General features: G+C 50.1%; 1 protein-coding gene across 1 annotated transcript in view; it reads left to right on the plus strand.

The window, feature by feature from the left end:
- The window catches only part of MAP3K14 (mitogen-activated protein kinase kinase kinase 14), a 40,033-nt gene continuing 27,472 nt past the window's right edge, over positions 118–12,678 (plus strand). The window contains exon 1 of the mRNA XM_003131321.4: positions 118–227. The gene's annotated coding sequence lies outside the window, so the exon portion shown is untranslated. The remainder of the gene's footprint in view (positions 228–12,678) is intronic.

Consider the following 12,678-nt stretch of genomic DNA (forward strand, 5'->3'; position numbering starts at 1 on the left):
CCAAGGGTCTAGGTGAGGCCAAAGCAAGGAGGTGCGAACGAAGGCAAATTTGCAGCTACCGGCGGAGGCGTGGCCCCGGGGGTGGCCGGGAAGGCGGTGAGGGGGCGGGGCCCGAAACGGGGCGGGGCGACCGTGGGCCCAGAGAGCAGCAGTCGGCGACCGGCGGCGGGAGATCGCGGGCGAGGGGAGCGCGACACTCGCTGGTGGGGGAGATCGGCGCTCAGCCGGTAGGTGACTGGGCGGGACCCCTGGTCCCGGAGAGGGGCAGAGGGGATAGGTGGCACCTCAGCCCGAGGCCAGACTGTGGCCTGGCCCGCCGCCCCAGATTGGTGGGGGTCGGCGGCTCGGCCAGTCGCACCCACTAGGGCGCGGGCCCTCGGCCCTGGCGGCGGGCCGCCGGCGCGCCCTCACACACGCTGCCAGGGCCACGATCGCACGCCCTGCTCGCCCCTCGCACCCGCCCCTCGAAGCGCGCGCGGGGACGCCCTGCTTCCCCTTCCCCAGCACTCCCGTTTCCCCGCGCTCCGCTGCTCCCACCGCCAGGCCTGCCCCTCCTGCTCCGTGCCTTGGTTGCCCCTCAGGATGCGGGCTCACCTCGCCACCGGGCCAAGTGCGCCGGATTCTTGCGCCCTCCTATCTTCCCGGTCAATGCAACTCTCTGGCCTTTCCTGGTCACATCCCGAGCCTGGGAGAAGAGGCAGAGCCTGCCCTTGGCACCCACCGGAGCAGTGCTGGCCACTTGCAGCATCCTCTTCCTTCCCCTGACCCCTCTGTACTTCTGTCCGCTCCACTCAGGACTTTATTTGTCGGCTCAGAGAAAATAGCCTATCTTGGAAGCCCATCCTGGCCCTGGCTGCCTGCAGCCACCGGGCACCGGGCAGAAAGAGGTCACTTGTATAGTGCAGAGAGCCCCAGCTGCCCGGGAGCCTCCTTGGTGCTGGGTAGCTTCAGAAAAAGCAGGGTTTTTTTTCCCCTAATTGAAGTTAAAATGTTGCTTTCAGTCCTAAAGGGTGAACTGGGGAATGAGTGGAGAAAAAAATACAGAACTCAGTGGTATAAATAGCAAAATGATTTTTATTGACTGGGGGACTGTGAATACCAGGGCCTTGATTAAGAACTCTGAAAGCAAGAGAAGCTGAACAATGAGAGGTAGGGCCTGATACAAAATAGCTTTCTGAAGTTCATTCCAGGAAAAATGTTGAAAACCCCTTGACTAGAAACATGGTCTTTCTGAAAGATTAGAGGGAGATAGTATCTTAACATAAGTGATGTGTTTTTTACTTAGTATCTTCATACCTGTAACCTCATTTTTCCTTCAGATGTCTGTGTGATAAGATAGATGGTATTGTCCTGTTTGAGAGTGAGGCACCTGAGGCAGACCTGCGTGTGTTGGGGAGGGGGGCTGTTGTTATATATCTTGCCTCATGCCTTGCAGCTAGGACTTGGGGTGAGGACCCCAGCCTGGGCTACTTCCCCTGGACCAGGACCACATCATGGTACTTAGATGCAGGGCAGAGGGAGAAGTGTTTGGTGTGCTGCTCCCGCTCTTAACCTGAGAGGACAGGTGCTTGTCTTCCAAGGCGTTTGGATTTACTCCTGGTGTTCTTTTAAGTGACGTCAAAGTCCTTTGGGGCAGGGATGCCAGACCTCAGACTTTCTGACATCTTCCTTGATCTGGAAGGGGGTGGTGAACTTCTCAGAAGGCCTCCAAATGAAAGTACTGGTCTCTGACTTTAATTTTGGAAATACATACCCAGGTATATGTTCCAGCACTTTGGCGAAATCAGACAGCAGTAAGCTGCCAAGCTTTAGGTCATATTCTGACTGCTTTCGGATTATAAGGAGCAGGCCTGAAGGGGCTTTTTCGCCCCTGGTATTGTCTGTTAGACTTGGTGGGAGTGGCACCACAGACAAGAGACCCTGCCAGAGGAGCCTTCATTTATTAAACAAAAATGTCTGGTTGGCCATTTCGCCTCAACAGATGGAGGCTTGGTTCCTCATTTTGGTTCTCCTGTTGAACACTGACTCCATTGTGATCTGCTTGGAGTGTTTGTATATCATTTAATGTTGAGAAGCAGGCCTGCCCTGATTGGTTGTTCAACTCCAGGCAACTGTTGTGATTTTGTGTGTGTGTGGGGGGGGGGGTAACAGTTCATCCTGGCCAGGGTCTGGTGAGGGATCAGTAGATATGGAAAGAGGGAAAACCTAATCCAGGGTTGTTTTCCTCATTGTTGGCACCCTCTTAAGAGTGTTCCATCACTTTGGCCTGCGAAGTCACTTTTAATTTCCTATTTTTTTTCCTGTCTCAATGGATAGCACATGCGCTTTCCTAACAGGCCTGCCTTGATGAAGAGCTGAGCGATTCATGTTGGTTGGCTTGACGGGTATTCTTTCTGGGAAGGTAGTTAAGAAATCGTCAAGCCAAAATCAGTCCTAAGTTAAAAGTGTAAGCCAGCTTGATACATAGAGGTAGCATCTTTGTACCAATGGCTTCCATCCTCTCAGAGCTGTTTTTTTTTTTTTTTTTTTTTTTTTTTTTTTTTTTTCCTGGCAAAAGGTTAAAATGCAACTAAAATTCTGCTTTCATGATTAATAAGTCACTACCGCAGTTGTGTCTGATGCTTCCTGTTTGCCCCATTTTAGTATTTCAGTTAAACTGGAAACATCTGAGCCTTATGGGCACTTTTTGATGGTACCCATGTGAAATTGGCGGGAAGGAGGACAGTTCCCTGTCCGTGGCTTTGGGAGGTCTAAGGAGAAGCCCATTCCTCCGGTCTCTGCACCCTGACTTCCCTTGGCAGGGGAAGGAGGGGGGGGTCAGGCATCTTCAGAGGGGAGGGTGAGCGTTCAAAGTGGTGCACGTGTGAAGGCTTCACATTTCCTCGGCGACACTGACTGAAATGTTGAAAGCAGTGGATTAGAAATGGAAGGCCAAACATAGGGCAGATTTGGTGGTAGAACCTTTCCAGTTGAGCTAAGTGAGATTTGGATTTGGATTTGGGATCCTCGGTTCTGGCTTTGTCTTACTACCTGAGTGACAATGCAGAGAAAAGTCACTTTTCCTCTGTGGCCCGTGTGCCCTTCTTTGTATTCCAGCTTCAAAGATCCCTCCCCTTATTGTTATTTGATATCCTTTAATTTATCCTCCTAATATAATATGGTATAATTATAATAAATTATAATGTGATATAATGTAATCTCTTGAAATTATATGGCATCAAGAGTAATGGTACTCAGTGGCCTTTCTTTTTTTTTTTTTTTTTTTTTTGTATTTTTTCACAATACTCCTATAAAAAGAGGCAGAGGCAAAGCTCAGGAACCTAAAGTGGATGTGATTACTCAGGAAATCAGTGTCATGCCCAGAATCTGAACCCACAGTTCTTGACATGTAGTTCACTGCTTTTTCTAACTTACTCACAAAAGAATACGTTGTGTTTTTTTTTTTCTCCAAAACATGTCAGTTTCGAATATAACTAAACCAAGGTAGCTGCTTTATTTATCTATCTATTTAGGTTAAGAAGCATTAGTTAATATTAGGAAGTTAATTATTTATTAGTTGATATTGATTATCCATAATAATTATTAATACAAGTCTGAGGGATGAATAGCGCATCCTCTGGGTGAGTCTGCTTATCCCCATTTCACAGATGCAGAAATTAAAGCCGAGCAGGCAAATGATTTGCCCAGGGCAGTAGAGCAAGGCCATGGCAGCTCCGTGTCCAGTGTGGGGTTTTAGGCTGTTGGCTGATAAGGGGTCAAGTCCACGTCAGCCACTGTCTGCCTGTGAGACCTCAGCACATCACTTCATTTCCCTAAGTGTCGGGTACCTCATCTGTAAATACTTCATGGTGTTGTTCTGAGTAGAAAATGCGGGAATACATGTCAAGTGCTAAGCTCGATGCCCGGCACCGAATAAGCCGCAGGACACAGTGGCTGTAAGCGATGGTGGTGGTGGCGGCGGCAGTGGTGGCAGTACTGGTAGTGGCTGGTTGCCGCTTTGACTAGACCTGTTTTCTGTACGATGATGTCAGGAAGGGTCAGACTGCTTGACAGGGCAGGCCCTCCGGGGGCCAGTTCTTCTGTCTGGAGGTTTTAGCTGTCAGGTTCCTTCTTACACTAAATACCACCCTCACCCGCCTCCAGACAACCTGGAAAAGGTCCCGGCTCTGCCTGATCAGAGTCGGTGAGCCTAAGCCTCGGCCACCCTCCGTCCCCCCAGGACCCCGAGCGAGAGGCCGAGCCGGGCCTTTCCCTGGCTCTCCAGGGTCCCCCATGCGGTGAAGTGGGTCCCAGCCTTGACTCTGGAGGTGGAAAAAAGAAAGGCGTGTAGACGCTAAGTCAGCAGGACTCGACTGGTTCTTCTCTGTTTGGGAGACGGGAGGGAAACCTGGCTTCCGGGGCGGGGGGCGCGGGGGCAAGGTTCCCACCGGCCTGTGACCCCCTGGGCTCACCCGCCTTTCCTCCCAGACTGCGGCTCGCTCACCTTATCGCCAGGACCACGTCTGGGGGCTCTGGCCCAGGAGGTTTCCCTTTAAATCACCCGAGGGAAAGAAAGAAAAAAAAACAACAACCCAGCTACACATTACATTTTAAATTCCTTTTTTCCTCCTTCTTAATACAAAACAAAAATACAGGCTCCCACCAGGCTGACGTTCCCTTTAAATAGCATTTTGTTTTCTCTTGGGGAAGCTGTCTTCATGGCCAAAGAGTCATTTCTAAAGTGAACCTAGTTTTTAGAAAAAATAGATCACCGGATGTCAAGCCTCGTGTGGAGCTCGGTTCAGATGAAAATGAAACCAGCAGGCCTGGAGTGGCAGCTCCGCACTTGACTTCAGGCCGGAGGTGAGAGGCCGAGCGTGTCTGAGCCGAGCGCAGTAACTGGTTGGCCCCACCGCCGGCATTTGATAGGTGCCTTAGTCATTTTCCAGGCAGCTTTGCTTAGGTGAGCAGAGCACTTTCTCTGGAAGGTGAGTCACCGGTGCAGGGGTGTAGGTGACAGGCGATTTATTCCCCAGCTCAGTCGCAGAGGGAGTCTTGAGCAGACCTTGTGGAGAAGCCCTCTGCCAGAGATCCCGGGTCGTTTCAGTCCGGGGGCTTTAGAGGCAGAGATAAGGAAGCAGATGGCAGGCTTGTCAACTGACAGAGATGGATCCGCTGGCAGGGGGGTCATGTGGCCCAGGCACAGAGCCCAGGTCTCTCCATTCTTGAGTCCAGCCACCTTGAGGATGGAAAATGGCCCGCTTCCAGCGACAGTCCACAAAGCAGCAGGAGGGGAGCTTTGACTCCCGGGAGCTGGGAAACCCCTTGGCAAAAAAGCAGAGATACAAACCATACCTTGGTGCGAAAGGCTTTTTAGGGAACCCTTTTCTACCTGCCTTTCTTTCCATCCTCTGATTTGGAGGCTCTGAAGAGCTCCAGTGGTGAGAAAGGCTAGATTTAACCCTGATTTCAGGAAGTTTTGGAATTGCGAGCCTGCCGCTCTTTTAGAGCCAGTGTTTAGGTTCAGAAAGAAGCTGCAGAGGGAACTCATAAGCCACCCCTCCCAGCCAGTTTCTGGTTGCCGTGCCTTCTGCTGACCCTCTTGCCACTAAGGCCCTGACCAGGTGTCCATCAGGGCAACGAGTTTGTTCTGACTCTGTTCTGGACTAGTGCTGCTGGTGTTGAGTTTGACTGCTCGAGGCCGGGACACCTCTAAGCCATGTCCAGCCTCACCCCACCAGGTGGGCTTGACTTTTCTGAAGCCACAGGGGACGAGCTAGTGTCACCTTGTTTCCTCTATCTGTCGCAGACTCCTCTCTAGCCCCACACCTCATCTATCTGGACTAATCAGCAGTCACTTTGGGTGGACATGACTTCACTGACCCTGGGCCTTAACCACTGCCAGGAGAGAGCTGCTTTGAGTTACAACCTGGAAATTTTCTCTCTACAAAACAGAAAATGGTGACCCAAGGATGTTGAATGAGCTGCCCAGGGCCACACAGCTACTTAGTTGCAGAGTCCGAATTAAGGTCTAGGCTCTTTTCACTGGGCTGTGCCGACGTGGAACAAAAGAACTACTCCTGGAGCAGGGATTATATTTCTTAACTAGCTCCTCCTTCGTATCCCCACCCAACCCCATCACTCTCAGCCTTTCTTCAAGCTCTGCCAGACCTGGGGAGGGTGGAGCCAAGAGCAGCAGCTGCTCTGGGTCTAAGAAAAAGTAAACAGAAAGCCAATTTGACACCCTCTTGTACCATGAGGTTCATGTAACCAAAAGGAGATAAAAGTTGATAAGAAAAGGCAATTCTGGGCAGGGTTATCCGGAAGTCTCAAAGGTTGCCTACCCTCGTAGGGCATTGTCCTAGCTCAGCGGGCAGAATCTTGCCCAAAGTGGGCATTCAGTCACTGTGAATGAATGATTGTGAGGTTACAGACCCACCGGGCACCAAGAAGCCCTCCTGCATCTTTCTGCCGTCCTGTTGCCTGGGGCAAGCTGGTGGCCGGAAGACCCGGCGTCGTTGGGCGTCACTCTGGAGGGATCCATCCAGCTCTTTTCCATGAAGAGGCCCTTCCTTGTGGGCAAAGCTTGATGTCACATCTGGATGTGGGCCCTGGAAGGGCAAAGGGCTGTTGTATCCGAGATCTACCACCCAGCTCCTGCTGACCCTGCCATTTCCTTTTACTGGGCCAGAATTAGTCTACTGGTCAATACTAGGGATAGCTGGAAGTCTCAGGAGGAAGGGAGTCTTGCCACTCTCAAATGAGGATGCTGTTGCCAGTTAAGATTAGAAACGGACTCCTGTGGCCCAGGAAGTTAGTTGGATGAACCAGGCAACTTGAGCTCCGGCCCAAAAGTCCCAACAAGGAGATGCTGTACTTTGTACTTTTTTTTCTTTCTTCTTCCTTTTTTTTTTTTTTTTGGCTGCCCTGTGGCATATGGAGTTCATAGGCTGGGGATCAGATCCGAGCCACAGTTGGAACCCATGCCACAGCTGCAGCAATGGCATATCCTTTTAACCCACTGTCCTGGGCCAGGGATCGAACCTGCGTCCTGGCGCTGCAGAGATGCTGCTGATCCTGTTGTGCCATGGTGGGAACTCTGAGGTGCTGTACTTCAAGGGGCAGGCATAGCTTTAGAGAGATGAGTGTAGAAGGTGGAGATTTGGGTACCTCCTCCCACCTCGCACATGTAGGCACACCTGAGCTCAGGTGCATGATGTCCAGTTGAGAAGGGTCATCCTCTCGGGGACCTGGCAATCATTTGGGATGCAGGTTCAGCATTTAGGAGCAGGGGTGACAGCTGTGGCTCAGTAGCCACCTTGCAGGACACCTTCTAGCTGGAGTGCAGTCAGAATACAGCCTCCACACTCTGACCTGTTGTGCGTGGAGCTGGCTTTGTTCCCTCCAGCTCACCAGGTGACTGGACCATCAGGACACTCATCTCCCAAGCCAGCCAGGCTCAGACAGGCACCCGTCTGTCCCCAGGGGCGCATCCACTCGCCAGGTGGATCAAGTGCGGGCCGTGCTAGGCACCAGCATCTGAAAACAAGAACAGCTGAGGGCCTGCCCCACCACGAACTGGCCGTGGGGTGGAAAGATGGACGCGGAAGCAGGTACATTTCAGGCGCTGAATCGTGAACCAAGACTGTGGGAGTTGGAGGGGAGCAAGGAGCCCCTTAGACAGCAGCCCTCCTTTTCCAGCTGCAGCCTGAGCTCCTTGGAGGGGAGGAGCCTGCCTCCCCACCTTGCGGGTGTCTGGGGACCCACAGCATCTCTTTCAACACGGGACCTTGTACCGCTTGTCCGCCTGGAGTAGGAGCTTGAGCGCAGTCCGGAAACCCAGCGCTCCGGGGAGAGGAGTGCAATGGCAGAGGTTTAGGCATTGTCCATAGAAATGTTCTGAGAGAAGCAGACAACAAGTAGCAGGCTGTTAAAGACACGGCCACCCTATCCTAGACTTCCGGCTCGACCACAGAGGGCCATGACCACACCAGCAAATCCCACCACTCAGACAGAGTCGTGGGCAGCTGGTCCAAGGCCTGGCCCATGACAGTGCTTCTCAGGAAATGGATTCAGCATTTCAGGAAGGCCTTTCCAGGGTTACGACAGTGAAAGCTCCAGACCTCGTCTGTCTGGATCACCCGTCACATCAGCTCTGGCCGGCACAGCACATGGAGCGTGGTGGCCCCTGGCTATTTGCTACCATGTGAAAATGCAAGACTAGAAACCAGGTTCCTCTTCCAGGCCCTGCTGGGCTGGTTCATGATCCTGCCTCCTTTACCAGGGAATGGGCCTGAGAGCCTCTGGGCGTGTTCCCTGTCACATCACAGGTCCCAAGCCCTTTCTTCCTTTCCTGGGGGAGGACAAGAAGGTGACTCTGTGTTGGAAAGGGACACATCCCCAGACTGCCCACTCAGGCCCGTCTGTCAAAGGATGTGTAGGGCAGCATCTAAAACAAGGCCATGGTCGGAGTTCCACTGCTGAAGGGCAGGGCTGGGCCTTGTGCTCCCCTCCAGTTACCCCTGTGCGTTGGAAGCTTTCTGTGGAAAGCCGAGTTGTCTGGGCTTCTTGTTTATTCTGAAGTTCCTCAAACTAGTTCCTCAATTTCAGAACCAGTCACCAGTAACTACAATGAACCTGAAGCCTCTTCCCTTCCAGGGAGGCTGAGCCCAGCTCTCTCCATCTCTGAACATAGGTCACCTCGCTGGAAGCCGGTCCCATCTGTGAAAAGGGCGGAAGCGAGGAGAACAGTGGTTGTGTTGCAGTGGGATTGGCCATAGCCCAGGGAACGGCTCCTTGCTCAGAATCCCATCCGAAAAGTTAAATAAGGAGAACTTTTTCATGAGCAGGACTTGCTTGTAATGATGAACTCAAGACTTGGCAAGCTCCCGAAGTGCATTTTGACTCATCAAAGGAGGCAGGTTGTATTTGGCGTGATTTTAGTGTCGAGGGCAGTGTATGGCCCTATAATCTTTGGAAACTGGTTGTCATCGAATGAGACACAATCAGAATATCCAGTTACACAAAATACCCTAACCAGCGGATTTTAGGGACCCTTGAATTTTTTTTTTTTTTTTTTTTTTTTTTGCATAATGTATGTTAAAAATTCCTTGCTGCTTTTTGTATAAAATGAAGTATATGTGTGGTTGGGTGTTTTTTTTCCCCCCAATACCGCCCCCTCCATTCTCCTGCATCGTAATCCCATAATTGTCTCTGTGGATCAGTAATGGATTCCCTGGTGGCATCTTTTCTATAAGCTATGGGCTGTCTTTGTGCAAAGGATTTGAAAGTTGAATTAGAAATGTCATTGTAACACTTTTAAAGTTTATACAAGCCCAGTATCAGGGGTCTGGAGACGAAGTATGGACCGTATTTATGAAAATAGTAGTAACTGATGCTCAAGGTGTTGCTATTAAAAACAAAAACAACAACAAAAAAGTAAAATAGGCTTAAAAAGCCTGGAGCTGGGCTTTATGAAATGAATGGTGAATTTGAACTTTGTCATGGAATTGGTTCCTGGGGTGGGCCCAGCTGTGCTGGGCATGGGTGGGCTAAGGAACACATGTTGGCCACATGTCCAGCTTGGAGTCTTTGCTCCCATTGACATTTTATTTTATTTTATTTTATTTTTTGTCTTTTTGCTATTTCTTTGGGGCCGCTCCCACGGCACATGGAGGTTCCCAGGCTAGGGGTCGAATCGGAGCTGTAGCCACTAGCCTACACCAGAGCCACAGCAACGCGGGATCCGAGCCACATCTGCAACCTACACCACAGCTCACGGCAATGCCGGATCATTAACCCACTGAGCAAGGGCAGGGACCGAACCCGCAACCTCATGGTTCCTAGTTGGATTCGTTAACCACTGCGCCACGACGGGAACTCCTCCCATTGCCGTTTTAAAATTGCTTTTTCCAGGAGTTCCCATCGTGGCTCAGAAACCCGACTAGTGTCCATGAGGACGCAGGTTCGATCCCTGGCCTTGCTTTGTGGGTTAAGGATCCAGCATTGCCGTGAACTGTGGTGAAGGTCACAGATGCAGCTCAGATCCTGAGTTGCCGTGGCTATGGTGTAGGCCGGCAGTTATAGCTCTGATTCGACCCCTAGCCTGGGAACCTCCACATACCAGGGATGCAGCCCTAAATAGACAAAAGACAAAAAAAAAAAAAAAAAAGAAAGAAAGAAAGAAAGAAAAAAGTTACTTTTTCCAGAACATAGCTGGCTGTGTTTATGCTTCCTAAGTAAGATGCTTCCTCCTGGGTCAGTCCCCTGGATTTCTTACTAACACATCTTTGGCTTGTGACAACTTCTGCATTTATTTGGGTCCCAATTTTTCAAGCTTGGATCATTTGAAAGTGGATACAGTGTCGTGGTTAAAGAGTCCAGACTTCGACCTAAAAGAGTCTCGTGTGCAAACCCTGCTCGTGCCCCTTCCGCAGTGTGACCTTGGGCAGATCACTTGATCTACTGAGCTTCAGTTTATTCCCCTGTGTAAGGGGGCTGATGCTGGTGTTATTGTGAGGATGCGAGAAGAAATACATAGCCGACGCGTAGATACACTACCTGGTGTCCCGCATACATAGCAAACAGTATTAGCTGCCATTCTTATTTTTATTATTATTGACAACCAGCAGTAAATAGGTGTATACATCCAGCAACAGATTGTTGGAAACACCCAAAGCTGTCCACAGGACAACTGATTTCAGCTCTAGCTGCCAAGGAATTCTGGGTCCTGGTTCACCAGGCACTGGCGGGTCATTCTTCAGTCCATTCAGAGCTGAGGCTTTGCCAGCAGAAAGGCTGGATGGTGTGTGCAGAATGCTTTTCAAAGAACATCCCCCCTCATGGGTGATCCCTTTCCTGCTGACTGCCTGCCTCTCTGCACAGTCCTGGAAAGGCCTGTTCATTTTTTGGTTGTTAGTTTTTGTTTTGTTTTGTTTTGTTTTCCTTTTTTAATGGCCACGTTCCCAGCATATGGAAGTTCCTGGGCCAGGAACTGAATCTGAGCTTTAGCGGCAACCTACACCACAGCCACAGCAACACCAGACCCTTAAACCCACCATGCTGGGCCAGGGATCAAACCCACACCTCCACAGTGACCTGAGCCACTGTAATCAGATTCTTTATGCTTTTTTCTTTTTTGACCTCTCCGTGGCACGTGGAGTTCCCAGGCCAAGGATCAGATCTGAGCCAGAGTTGTGACCTACAACACAGCTGCAGCAATGCGGGGTCCTTCAACCCACTGGGCCAGGCCGGGGATCGAACCTGCATCCTGGCACTGCAGAGACGCTATTGATCCCATTGCACAACAGTGGGAACTCCTGCAGTCAGATTCTTAACCCATTGCACCACAGTGGGAACTCCAAGACTGTTCATCTTTTGTAACAGCTTCCCTCCCACTGGAGGTTCTGCTAATGTTTCTAGACCACCCCTGTGTGCCAGGCACGCTATCAGGCATTTAAACATTGGTTCTTGTATTTAATTGTCCTGTAAAATCCTGTTATGTAGGTTTGAGGATGCCTATGTAACAGATGAGACACCTGAGTCTCAGATTAAGTGATCTACCCACAGTTACGCACCAGAGTGTTGAGACTAAGATTTGAACTCAGATCTTGTGACACCAAGGCCATCCTGGTAAGTTGCTGGATGGCCATCCCGGAGGATTATTAAGTGATATATTGGAATAAATGACTCCCAGGGCCTTTCTGATCCCAAGGTCATTTTGTGATTCCTTTATCACCTATTTATCCATCCACCATGCTCCCCAAATAGATTACAAGCACCTCGAGGGCAAGGAGAGTCTTTCTAGCAAATAACTAATGTAGTATTTGGTAGCCACCTGTCCTTGACTGATATGGATGCTGCCTACTTCCCTGACACATAGAAACAGGTGAGAAGAGAGGGCCCACTAAGAAAAGCATTACCGGGAAACTCCAGTCCCAAGAATTTACCACCTAAAAGTGAATTAAGGTTTGGGGGTTTCTGTCTTTGTTTTTTGCAATTTTTCTAACAATAAAAAAAAAATGGAAACAATTTGAAAATCCAGCCGTAGAGAATAGGTGGGAAAATGATGGTCGATCTGTATCATCAAATCTCACGGCACCGTTAAAAAGAATGAGACCTACAGACACTGAAACGGGATGATATTCATAATCTACTGTTAAGTGAAGGAAGCAACTTGTAGACTATGACATATGCATAATCCTGTGTTTACTTTGAAAATCATCCCAAGCTCTATGTTCGTGTATGTACAGCATTGGAACTAGAGGGATTTACGCCAAACCTAAGTGGTTCTTGCACTGCAGCGAGAAGGGAGTGGTGCAGGGATTTCTTTTCTCTATACACTTTTTGTTTTGTTTAAATTTTTCTAATGAACAAGTATCACATTTGTATTTGAAAACAAAAGAAAGATTTTTTTAAAAGCAGGGTCAGGTATTATACAAGGAAGGTAGGAAAGACTAGCCCGAAACCCCTTCCTCTCTCAGGTTCCCTGGGTTGGGACCAGCCCTCAGATCCCACCCCTTGCCATGAGCAGCCAGGGAGGGGCCAGTGGTTTTCCCTCTGGTCCAGTTCTGCTGTTTTCCACTCTTTATTTATGGGGCCACTTGTGCCCACTAGGATGTCTTGTATCCGGCAGGGGTGCAGGCCTTCACCCCCGCGCACACTTGTCATGGGTGCTTATAAGTAAAAGCAGGGAAGAAG

Source organism: Sus scrofa, chromosome 12 (genome assembly GCF_000003025.6).
Source record: "Sus scrofa isolate TJ Tabasco breed Duroc chromosome 12, Sscrofa11.1, whole genome shotgun sequence".
Classification (NCBI taxonomy): Eukaryota; Metazoa; Chordata; class Mammalia; order Artiodactyla; family Suidae; genus Sus; species Sus scrofa.